The 12,732-nt window shown below is 37.2% G+C and overlaps 1 long non-coding RNA gene across 1 annotated transcript; it reads right to left on the reverse strand.

Annotated features, from left to right (window-relative positions):
* Nucleotides 1–242: 242 nt before the first annotated feature.
* LOC129060948 (uncharacterized) lies at nt 243–11,089 on the reverse strand. Its single transcript, XR_008527857.2, has 2 exons — nt 10,934–11,089; nt 243–777 (listed from the first exon to the last, which is right to left on the reverse strand). It is a non-coding gene; the product is annotated as an uncharacterized LOC129060948 (long non-coding RNA).
* Between the last annotated feature and the right edge of the window lie 1,643 nt (nt 11,090–12,732).

The raw sequence follows: 12,732 nt of genomic DNA on the forward strand, positions 1-12,732 counted from the left end.
TATAAAACCAAATTTTAAAAATAGATAAGTAAATGAAAAGACAAAGAAAACCTAATTTCACTGTTTTTCTAGCTTTTTTATTGCTATAACTTTCATATCATAAATCCACACATTTGAAGTGTATTGTTTTCATTTATAAAAGCCTTTTATAAATTTATACATACCTTTCAGTGTTGTTTGAATTTTCCGTAGCAAGCACTCATAGCATAGTGTATCATGTAGCAGGGTTAAAATAAGCATAGAAGAGGGTTTCGCCAAAAGATTATTTGAGAAAATCTACTAAAAGAGGGTTCTTTTGAAAAATAAAATGTATTTGCTTTTATTAAATGAGCAAACTTCATCCACTTGGAGATCACCCGCATGTGAATTTCTTTCTTTCTCTCTTTCTCTCCTTCCTTCCTTCCTTCCTCCTTCCTTCTTTCCTTCCTTCCTTCCTTCCTTCCTTTCTTTCTTTCTTTCTTTCTTTCTTTCTTTCTTTCTTTCTTTCTTTCTTTCTTTCGTTCTTTCTTTCTTTCTCTTTCTTTCTTTCTCTGATGGTAAGTTACATTAGAGGACAGGAAGGCTCAGTGATCAGTTTTGATGGGATAGCCACACAGAGGCACATGGAGATGAAGCAAGGAAGCCACCTTCAGCTTCTGGGTCTCTTTGTTATACAGGAAAGGAAGTCAACTGGGGTAAACCTGTTTGGGAAGGATTGAGTCCTTCTCTCAATTTTGAAGTGATGATTTTTTAGTTCTTCAGATTTATCTTCTGTAAATAAATTTCTTCACAAGCTTCCTGCAATATGATAAACACAAATGATTAGGAAGTATTTTGTAAGGACTGGGGACTAAAGAAATTATTGATGAAGCCAGAATGTGTCAAAAAGGTGTCGTAAAGCAGCAATACTTAAACATTTTGGTCTCAGAGTCCCTTTACAATCTAGGACCCCAGAGAGGTTTTTTTATGTTTGTTTTTTGTTTTTTTCTAAAATGGGTTATACCTATCTTTTTTTTTCATATTAGAAATTAAAACTGAGAAAGGCTTGAACACAGGAATACCCAAGTACATATTCCAGTGATCAGCAGAGCAATGGCATCATCATATCATATTGCCTCCAGAAAATCCCACTGACAATTTGTTGAAGAATAAAAGGGAAAAACCAAACACCTTAGTATGTTGTAAAAATAGCTTTCATCTCACAGACCTCCTGAAAGGGTCTTGAAGATCCATAAGCAATCCCTGGACCACACTTTGAGAACTGCTTTTGTAACGTGTGCCCTTCCCTTATCCTCTGCCATGCAAAACTATCTCAGCATCTAGGATTGTCTACAGCCACGGTAGAACCAGCTCTGAGACTTTGAAGATAAGAATAGATGAACTTCATCACTAAAAAAGCCAAAGTAGTTGAAAGCATACACTAGATGAATTTTCTTCCTCCAAGCCTACAGACCACCTCACGTAGTAGCTGTAGTGGCAGCTGCTCCCAAGATTTGATAAGAATTAGTAAAGAGGTTTATAAGACTGTGTGTGCAGAGTCTCACAGTTGCTGATACTTATTGGGCTTAGCTTTATCTCTGTCTACAGTAGCAGCCCAGACAAAACATTCATATGATATTCTCTCTTTCTTCTTTAACCGTAGATAAATGTCCCAAGAAAAGGGAAGAGAAACTGAGAAAAATCATACATGCTAAACACCAGTTTATTAAATATATTTGTTGCTGTTTTTCTTTTTTACTTGGTTGCTCACAATATTAATACACCTTCTTTATAAAACATGAAAGCAATACAAAAGTATAATGAGTAAAATGAGAATCCTAAAATGTTTTCTTCCATAATCCTCTCTCTAATCGCATTTCTCAGAGATAACTGTGTTAGCATTTTGGTGTGTTTCTTATAGCCCTTTTTGTTGTCAAAAATAAGCAAAGATAAAGGGGAAAGATTTCGTTCTGTTTCTTTTTTTTTTATATACACAGTATATCTTAGAGATAGTTTCAAGTGCCAAATACATGCATTTATTTTTTTCACAGAATGCAAGTCATGTCATAGCATGGATGAAGTTGGGTTTATTTAACCATTCACTAATTGGTAGGTATTTAGGTTGTTTACAGTTTTTCCATTTTAGAAACAGTGTTCCCATGTGAAGAATGTCCCTTGTGCATAAATCGTTGTGACATGTGTTGGAATCTCAAAAGTGGAATTGCTGAGCCAGGGGCATCCTCATTTTAAAATTTAATAGACATTATCATTATCCTCTAGCATGCACATCACTTTACACAATTGATGGTAATTTAGGAGAAATTCTATGTCCCCTCACTCCAACACTGCATCTAGTCACTCTTTGAAAATTGTCCAGTCTAATGGGTGAATTATGGCATCTTGCTTTGTTATGCATTTCTGTGATTACCGGTGAACTTGAACATCTTTCCATATTTTTATTTATGTTTAACATTGAAACACGTTACGTTTTGAATATTTTCCTCTACTCTGTTACTGCCTTTTATCCTTGATTATAGTTTCTTTCATCACACAGCAGGCTTGAATTTTTGTGTACTTAAATTTGCCAATCTTTTCATTTCTGGTTCCTGAGTTTTTTTGTTTAACTTAGGAACCACCTCCTCCCATACTATCTCCAAGGATAGAAAAATACTGTTTTCTCCTAGGGCTTTTGTGAACTTTATTTTTTATAATTATATCTTTAGTCCATTGATGGCTGTGCATTTTAAATAATGAAAAGTCCATATTTAAGTTATTTTTTCCCAAATAGATAAACATTTGCCATACAGGATTTAGTAAGCATTTTATCCTTTCTTCCTACATTTGAATTGCCACCTTTAACACAGGGATATTAGGTAACTTAAGAGGTAAATGTGTGCTTCTTGAATCCCAGATCTACCACTTAAAAATTATGTAAGCTTTGATTTATTGATTCATTTTTCCTGCCCCACCGACTTCATGACTATAAAATAGGGGCAGGGGAGAAGGAAATGATAAGACTTAGCATATTATACCATATGGAAATTAAATAATACACATAAAATACTTAAAATAGTGTCAGGCAATTTAAGAGCACTTAGTAAAGTTAGCTCTTATTACATTTTTACAACTCCATGTATACCTGGGATCTGTTTCTGGTTTGTTCATGGCAGCATTGTCAAATAAAACTTTCTGTGCTATTCAATGTGATAGTTATTGGACACAATGACCACTGAAAACATGGCTAGAATGATGGGAAAATTAAAATTTAATTTTAATTTAAAGATAAACAGCCACATGTGGTCAGTAGGTACCATATTGGACAGGACAATGCCCATATAGTATTTTCCATGAGCTTTCATGAGTTATGCTTTATTATACGAACCAGATTTTATTTAAGAACTCATATGGACTAGATTATGAATTTTATCAGATGATTTTCCTTGAGTCATCAAGAAGAACACAGTTTTTTTCTTTAATCTGTTAAAGTTGGGAAGTATTAATATAAATCTAGTTACTACTTGAAATCAACATTCCAGCAATAAACCTTACTGGTTCTTGTTATTCTTTGACCTCACGGTTAAATTTGATTTGCTGATTTTGCTTAGAGCTCTTCTACATTCATATTTGAGATTATTTTAAATTTGCATTGTGCATTGACTATGAGATGAGTATTTTGTTGGCTTGGTAAAATGAATTAGGAGACTTCATATTCTAAATTCTGAAATAGTTTGAATATTGGAGTTATTATCTGTTCTTGGGAGATGGTTTTTATCACCAGTTCCCCTAAACTCCTTGATACCTTGAGGTAAAGCAAAGTCTACCTTACTATTTCTTGTATGGTGATTGTCTATTCAGGTTTTCTATCTATTCATAAGACAATTTTGAACTCACTGGTGCTCCAGAGAAAATCTGAGTCATTCTATTACAAAGATACAGGCTCGAATATGTTCACTGCAGCACTCTTCACAATAGCAAAGACATGGAATTTACCCAAATGCCCATCATTGATAGACTGGATAAAGAAAATGTGGTACATATACACCATGGAATACTATGCAGCCATTAAAAGGAACAAGATCATATCCTTTGCAGAGACATGGATGGAGCTGGAAGCTATTATCCTCAGCAAACTAACACAGGAACAGAAAACCAAACACCACATGTTCTTACTTACAAATGGGGGCTGCAAAATGAGAGCACATGGACACAGGAAGGGTAGCAACACACACTGGGGCCTGTCATGGGGAGCATGGGAGGGAGAACATCAGAATAAGTAGCTAATGCATGTTGGGCTTAATACATAGATGATGGGTTGATAGGTGCAGCAAACCACCATGGCACATGTTTACCTATGTGACAAACCTGCACATCTTGCACATGTATCCCGGAACTTAAAATTTTTAAAAAATTTAAAAAAAAAAGAAAATCTGAACTTGGATAGCAATATCTCTACCTAATGATACTCTTGATTTTTAAGTACTTAAAATGAGTCTGAAACTGTAGAGGAAGAAAAATTCTTCCTACCACCCTCCTCCTTTCTCTGGCTGGGGCTTTGTAAATTGGACTGACAAAGACGGCTTAACAAGAAAGAAGCAGGAGTTTGTTAGTGTGTGCATTGGGCTCACACGTGGGAGCACTCAGAGGTGAGTAACTCCAAGGGCTGGTAAGAACTTGAGCTAATATAGAATCTCAGCAAAGGAACAATAAATTTTTAGAGAAATGACAAGACGAAGGAACGAACTTTGAGTTTCTAGGGTGGCAGACTGTGGGAAACCAAATATATGGGAAACCTCTTGTAGATAAAGGCTAGTTAGGGAAGTTTATGTAGATGCCTGTGGTTCCATCTCTGGACGCCTAAGGGTCTAGAGTTGTCTCTGATGATTAGCTTTTATCCTTCCTAGTAGAGAGGGGAGGGAAAACAACTTTGCAAATTTTTGTCCTGCTTTTTAGGCAAACAGGGGCAGGGCAGAGAGCTTTTCTTATAGCTGTTTTCTCTCAAAATTCTGTCTTCACATCAAAATAATCCGAATGCCAAAGTGGCATATTTTGGGGTGGCATATTCGGCTACCCTACACGACCTATGCAAAGACATATCTTTGTATATATTTAACCCATAGTTTTCAACAAAGTTGGAAACAAGAATAAGGATTGATTTAAAAGATATTATATAGCCATTGACATCATGCTGCATAAAACCTATTTAATTCTCATCTAACTGGTAGATTATACCAATAATAACATTACTTTCCTTTGGATATTAGCATTGGAAAGAATGTTTTTTGCCAGCCTTAATGGTGCACCCCTGCAGTCCCAGATACTTGGGAGGCTGAGGTGGGAGGATCACTTGATCCCAGGGGTTCGAGGCTGCAGTGAGCTATGATTGCACCACTGCACTCCATCCTGGGCAACGAAGTGAGACACTGTCAATCAAGAAAGAGAAAAAGAAAGAGAGAGAGAGAGAGAGAGAATTATTTTTCCTTTTCTTTCAAGCAAAAATCAGAAAATGAGTGGTTGATCTTAGTTCAATTAAACAAAACAAAACAAACCTGCTGGGTGCCTCCTCTGCTCTAAATACTAAGCAAGAAATAAAGTGAATAAGACCCTGCCAGTCATGTAACTAAACTCTGAATGAGGGAAGTAGCTAAAATGTTACACATAAAAGAAAGCTGAATGGGAAAAATGCATGGAAATTATGAGTTTAGGGACATTTTCACTTGGCCAAATGCCCCATTCTCCTTCTCTACTTCCAGGTCATTGTGATAGGTATTTTAAATGAACTTGAATGATCCCTTAGGACAGGGTTGCCTGATGAAATGGGGGACACCCAGTCAAACTGGAATTTCAGATAGACAACAAATAATTTTTAGCAGAATTATGTCCTATGCTTACTTATACTAATATATATACATATATTTTATTTGTCTGAAATTCATATTTATCTGCACTATATCTGGAAACATTAAGAATAAATAGTAACATCTTGTATTTGTATAAGGCAACATTTTACCAGTCTTTTCTTCAGAATACTAGTTTTATGAAACTCAGCAAAAGGGGCTATGTGGTCCCAAAAGTTGAGAAGTTATTTCGTGCTATAGCTCCTCTTGCTTACAGCTGTAACTTGGAGTGATAATCACCCGTTCTGAAAACCAGCATAGACTGGACTCCTTCTAGCTGTTAACACCTCTGCAGCAGGACTGAGAAAGGACTGGAGAGCCACGTGCTATGGTTTACACCTCTGAGCATTTGCTGTGTGTCAGCCATCACACTACATGCTTTACATACTTCATCTCACTAATCCTCACACACTTATGAGGAAACTGAGAGTTTACGCATGAGGAAATGCCTCAGAGAGGTTCAGCAACTTGCCCAAGGTCTCACAGTTGTAAGGGACAGAGTCTGAATCTATTGCCTCTATACTTAATCAATAATGATTCATTATAGGCATTAGCTCATCAAAGGTTCTAAGATGTCTAGAGTAAGGAAAATTTTTGACTTTGTTTAAATAACCATTTCCTGGAAGCATCATCGAAAACTTTGGTAGTTGCAGAGTGCAGTGGCTCACACCTGTAATCCCAGCACTTTGGGAGACCAAGGCAGGAGGATAACTTGAGCCCAGGAGTTCAAGCCCCATCTGGCCAACATGGTGAAAACCTGTTTCTACTAAAAATACAAAAATTAGCCAGGCTGGTGGTGTGTGCCTGTAGTCCCAGCTACTTGGGAGTTTGAGGCAGGAGAATCGCTTGAACCTCAGAAGCAGAGGTTGCAGTGAGCCAAGATCATGCCACTGCACTCCAGCCTGGGAGACAGAGCAAGACTCTGTCTCAAAAAAAAAAAGAGAAAAATAAAGGTAGAGTGTTTTATATTTATATCTACATAAATCTATACATTATCTAGATATTATACTATATTATGGAAATGTATATATTAGAATTAATATTTCTAATTATCGTGTATAGTTATACATTTTATTGTATTATTATAACATATTATATATAATTGGTTCTGTTTTTCTGAAGAGCCATAACTAATGCATTCAATTTAGAAGACAAACTCTTTTGCTTGGAATGAGCCTAATAAAAATAATTACCATCCCAAACCAACTTTAGGTTATTATTTGTCTCTGACAGTATTAAATTATCATTATATTAAATTCCTAGAAGCACTATAGAAATGGCAGCAGAGTATTTATATTATATATAATATAGGTTATATTATTAGATATTAATATATTACATTACAATTGTATTATCATAATGTTATATATAAATTGGTTCTGTTTCTCTTGACAACCTTACTAATACATCCAGTTTAGAACATAAATTCTATTAGTTGGAATGAGCCTATAAAAATAATTACCATTCCAAACCAACTTTAGGTTATCATTTGTCTTTGATATTATTAAATTATTATTATATTAAGTTCCTAGGAGCACAATAGAAATGCTGGCAGAGTGTTTATATTAAATATAATGTAAATTATATTTTTAGATGTAAATATATTACATTATGATGACGTTATTGTGATATATATATATAATATAATGAGTTCTTTTTCCCTGGAGAACCTTAACTAATACATCTAGTTCAGAACATAATTCTATTAGTTAGAGCCAGACTAACAAAAATAATTACCTTCCCAAACCAACTTTAGATTATCATTTGTTTTCAAGGCCGTTGTTCTCAGCCTTAGTTGCTCATTAAAAATATTCGGGGAGGGCAGGCATGATGGCTCACACCTGTAATCCCTGCACTTTGGGAGACTAAGGTGGGAGGATCTCTTGAGATCAGGAGTTCAAGACTAGCCTGGCCAACATGGTGAAACCCCATCTCTACCAAAAATATAAAAATTAGCCGGGCGTGGTGACACATGTCTGTAATCCCAGCTATTTTGGAGGCTGAAGCAGAAGAATCACTTGAACCTGGGAGGCAGAGGTTGCAGTAAGCCAAGATCGAGCCACTGCCACCCCAGCCTGGGTAAGACAGTGAGACCCTGTCTCAAAAAAAAAAAAAAAAATACTTGGCGCACTTATGAAAGCCTACCGAGCCCAGAAATTCTGATTTAATTTATCAAAGGAAAGGGAGAGGTAAAAGCTCCCAGGAAAGTCTAGTGCCCAGCCAAAGGCCATGGGAGTGATGAGTGACCCTGCCCACACCTAACGGAGTGTCCCCTGCTCTGCTAGTCAGTCAACAGAACACCAGCCAATTTCTCTAAGCCAAGAGCTGGTTATTTCCAACCTCCCCTGGAAGAGTTTACTTAATACCATAAGAAGTCATTTTCTCTTCTATCTACTGCAAGAAAAACTGGATATTGCAATTGCCATCCTTTTTGAGTTAAAATACTCTTCATTTTTAAACAAATAAGTAAAAAAGCTTAACCATTTTGAAATTACCAGTAGGGAAGAAATCGGGTGGGAAAGGAGAGGAACCATGCATTACTGAGAATACTCCTGTCCCAAATATCTCTCCATATCCGTTTCTTAAATTTATTCATTCATTTTAAAAATTCAACTTACAATTCTTGAAATCTTTACCTAGGATATATCAGCCAGTATTCTAGACATCTGGTATACATCATAGAACAAAACAGTCCTGCCCCCATGAAGTTTCATTCTAGCTTACCCCTAGTATATGCCAGGCTCTGAACTAAGTCTAAAACAGATGATCCCTGCCCTTCCAGCTCCCTGCAAAGCCAGCATTAATAATAGGAGGGCTTTTTACAGAAAATGAAACTGTGACTTGTTTAAGTTACAACCTGTGAGTGTTGAAGTCAGAGTACCAGTCTTTCCTGTATACCTTACCACCTATTTGAAAAATGATGGATAGTTATCTTAAATGATAAAGAGTTAGTGTAAGTTCTTAAACAAAATAGTGGCGATATTAAGATCATGCTTGAGAAACCTAATTCTTGCTGCCTCCTTACGTATTTTAAGTTTGGCCTAACGCTGTCTCTGTGCATAGTGAGCTGTAATGTAACTGGATGTGTAAACAGATTGTAGCCTACTCTTGTGCCAATCTCCAAGTTTTGGCCAATCAAAGGTGGCCAACCATTCAAACCATGTTCAAGTAAGGCAAACATCAAGCTGAAACCAACCCAACTATTTTTGTACCTTGCTTCCATTTTCCATACATCACTTTTCTTTTTCTGTTCATAAATTCTCTGCTACCACGTGGCATCACGGGGGTGCTCTGAACCTCTTCTGGTTCTGGGGCTGATCCATTCATGACTCATTCTTTGCTCAATTAAGGTCTGATAATTTAATTTGTCTAAAGTTTTTCTTTTAACACCATCAAGAGTCACAGATTGCTCAGTGACAGTAGCTTAGCAAGCTACTCTTGGCTCTATGCAATCCACGAAAAATGGCATTTAGAAATGGTTTTCCTTCCCTGGGCTCCAGAGAAGCAGCGGCTTTCATACTCTGAAATGCAGCATCCTCATCTCTAAGATGCAGGTGTTAAATGATGACTGTTGTTCTTTCAAATGTTAACTTTCTGTGAGTCATTTCTTCATTGTATGTGTCAAGAAGCACAACCTCGAAAGCCTGCCTTTGACAATGCTTAGAGGTTAGAGGATGCTGAATGAGCCGGATCTTCTCTGGCTACTGAGTTAATAACCATCCTTCATTTATCTCAGGGAGCAAAGGCAGGATTTCCGTGGGTGTCCAAGGTCCTTACTCACAGTCAGGGTGCATGCAGCACCCTTAATAACTACAGATTCAGAATCACAGAAGACATTTACCGGGTGTGTATTTTCTGCCAAACCCTGTGCCAGGTGTTATTAGAACATTACTTATGAAATATTTGGTAGTGTGGATGAAGAGGCAGCTTTTCCTGCTTACACGATACAGAAATATGATTTCAAAAGTCTATTAAAATTTTATTAATCTCAGAAGGCATGATTTCTAATTGTGTTTGATCTTACACTTGTTATGATTTAGGAATTCACATCTGAGTTGGTTGCATGATGCTATAGTTGGCAACATGATTCTTACCGCCACCATCACAAATAGAGGTCAGAAAATATTACTTATGTGAAAATAAATGCCATTTCTGGCACCTAAAACAGCTCTTTTCTCACCTTCCTATGATGAGGTTTTATTGAGCTTCGGCAGGAAAAGAAAAGAAAGAAATCTGCATTCAGGTTTCAGGAGTAAAGAGGCTGCTCATTAACAAAGCCATTTCAAAATCTATTGAAATGCTCCACCACGAACACATGCCCTATTACTAAAATCACTGTCATTTCTTTGCTTTTCTTCTCCCTTCAATCACATACCACCCAATTTTCAGTTCCTATAATTGCCAAAAGCCGTTTATGAATCTGCCTTATTGTATGGGTTACAAATGTCTATTTTCCTGCTCTGTTCATGCACATTTGGGAGCACCTTAAGATGCTGAAACACTGGCAAATGCTTAATATATTTCATTTGAAAGAATTATGATCTAAATCTTAAACAGTGAGTAAGTGCAGTTTCTGCTGCTTGGTTACTGTAGTTCATTCGGGGAATTTCATCTTGGTCGTGTTGAATGCAGTGGTTAGATCCTATGAAGCTGTTTAATTAAAGGTGTTCTAGTAGTCAAAGCCGTGTCTGAAATCCCGTTTGTTTAATTCTTTAGTAATATCAACATTCCTAAATTTCACGCAGCCTAAGAGATTTTTCCACTGGCTTCAAATCTGAGCTCTGCCACCTTGGTGTCCTTTGCTATGAATGTTCAATGAGGCGTTCTGAGATCACCAAGAATAGAAGAGACACACCCCCAGTTGTCAGAAGTTTAACCTTGGAGAATGCCATGAAGGGCAATTCTGGAAGAAAAAAAGAGAAGGGAATTCCTCGTAGGTTTAAGATCAGAAAGTGGGGAAGGCGGGGGTGCTCTTAAATGCATCAGCCCTACTGCCAGCACAGTGGGGACTATTAACACATCATATTTTTTTTCCTGCACTTACTCAACCGTGCAGTGGGACAAGTTGCTCAATGACTTACCAGGAGACAATTGTTATTTTTAAAAATGTCTTTCTTATTTTAACTACAAGGACTTGGCTTGCTTCGAGGATCTTGCTCAGGAGTCCTTAAATGCAAATGAGGGAAACCCCAGGTTATAAAGCATCTGCTTCTGCAGGTTTTCAATCCTGTTACCTTAGCAACATTTGCCTTTGTATTCCACGCGTCACCTTGACAGCCTGCATAATATAAGGGACGGGGCGGAGCAGGGGCTTGGGGTGGGAGCCTGGAAAGAAAACTGGGGCTCAAGGAGGCTTAATATCGGTTAGTAGCTTGGGATCCTTCGGATAACGGCTGGGCAATGAAAATAAAAAGCCCCATTTCCAGAAATCAAAGAACTTGGGGAGAAATAAACACGCTGGTTCAAAGGAGGGGAAAATATATCAGAACTAGTCGGACCTAAGGGAGCAGATATTTTCCAAAAATATCATTCCCACCAGCCATGCTGCAGATGTGTCACTGTGGCTCAGAGAGGCAGGCCATCTGCTGCAGTGTTTCCCTGGAAACCCCCAGCAACGCCCCTCCCGGAGCTCCTCCGTGGTCTCCCCCACTCCATTCCCGCGCAGCGAAGGAGCTTGCCGATGATGTCACTGCTGCTAGCTGGGAGGGAATCCCAGGACCTGCGTCCCTCGGGTAGAGCCAATCATGGTCGGCTCTGGATGCTGGAAACCTGGGGCTTTTAACCAGAAAGAATTGCAAAAGCAATATGCAATTCATCACAGTCCACAAAGCACAGTTCCTAACAGATTCTGAAAACATGATTTAAAAAAAAATGAGATTTATCCGTAAAAGAGGGCTAGGCTACAGTGTCAGGGCGGCTGTCAATTCTCCTACGGAGTTTTAACCTACACTCAATGGATGCATGAAAAAAAGAAATGAAATGATTTTTTTAGCTACTTTAAAAAATAAAGGTAATGAATATTTCTTATATATATGTATATATATATAGTTCATTATAATTGTTGCTTCTGCAGAAAATTGGGATAGAAATCTCAGATGAGCTGTAGTTACACGGAGATCTACAGCAATGCAATGTTTAGCTAGCATGCATTTTGTCATCCACGGCTAGTAGGTGAAATGTTTCCTTTACCTGTCTTGATGCACGGTGGAGAAATGAGACCAGCTTCGTTTTCCCTCTAATATAGAGAGTTAACCTCCTCCAGGTAGGGTTGAAAGTATGAACAGAGCTGCTTTTGCAAGACTGTGTTGCCTCTAAATGTGATTTAACTCGCATATTCAGAATCTTAGCAAAAATAAATAAATAAATAAAGAGTTAGTAAGATGGGGTAAGGCAAATACATAGATATTTTGGAGATCTTATCCCTTATTCAAGGACTGTAGATTATTACAGCTTTGTTGTCATATTATTTATAGGCAGTAAATCATAGTAAAGTAGTAAATTCATAGGGAATGAATTAATCTCCTTTTTGTTTTGTTTTCTCTGAAAAAGAGGGTGTGATTACAGCATATATTGATTGGGTACTGATTATGGGACATTTTCATTGTATTTGTTGTTGTTGCAGTAGACTAAATGTTGAGCCCATGAATATCTTGTGTTGGCATTGTCAGAAAATAGTTGTATTTTTTTTTTAACTGGTCTAAAAGGAAAAAAATTGAACATACATCTTTATATTTTTTTGTTCTCTTCTCAACCATGTTTAGTGTTTTGTTTATATTCAAAGGATTTTATTTTCAGATTTACAATTCTTTACTTGTCTGTCATTCAAATCTTTGTTACCAAAACAGTTTGCTCTTTTTTCTCATTCACTAAGCATTCCTTT

The sequence above is a fragment of the Pongo abelii genome, chromosome 7 (genome assembly GCF_028885655.2).
Source record: "Pongo abelii isolate AG06213 chromosome 7, NHGRI_mPonAbe1-v2.0_pri, whole genome shotgun sequence".
NCBI classification, from domain to species: domain Eukaryota; kingdom Metazoa; phylum Chordata; class Mammalia; order Primates; family Hominidae; genus Pongo; species Pongo abelii.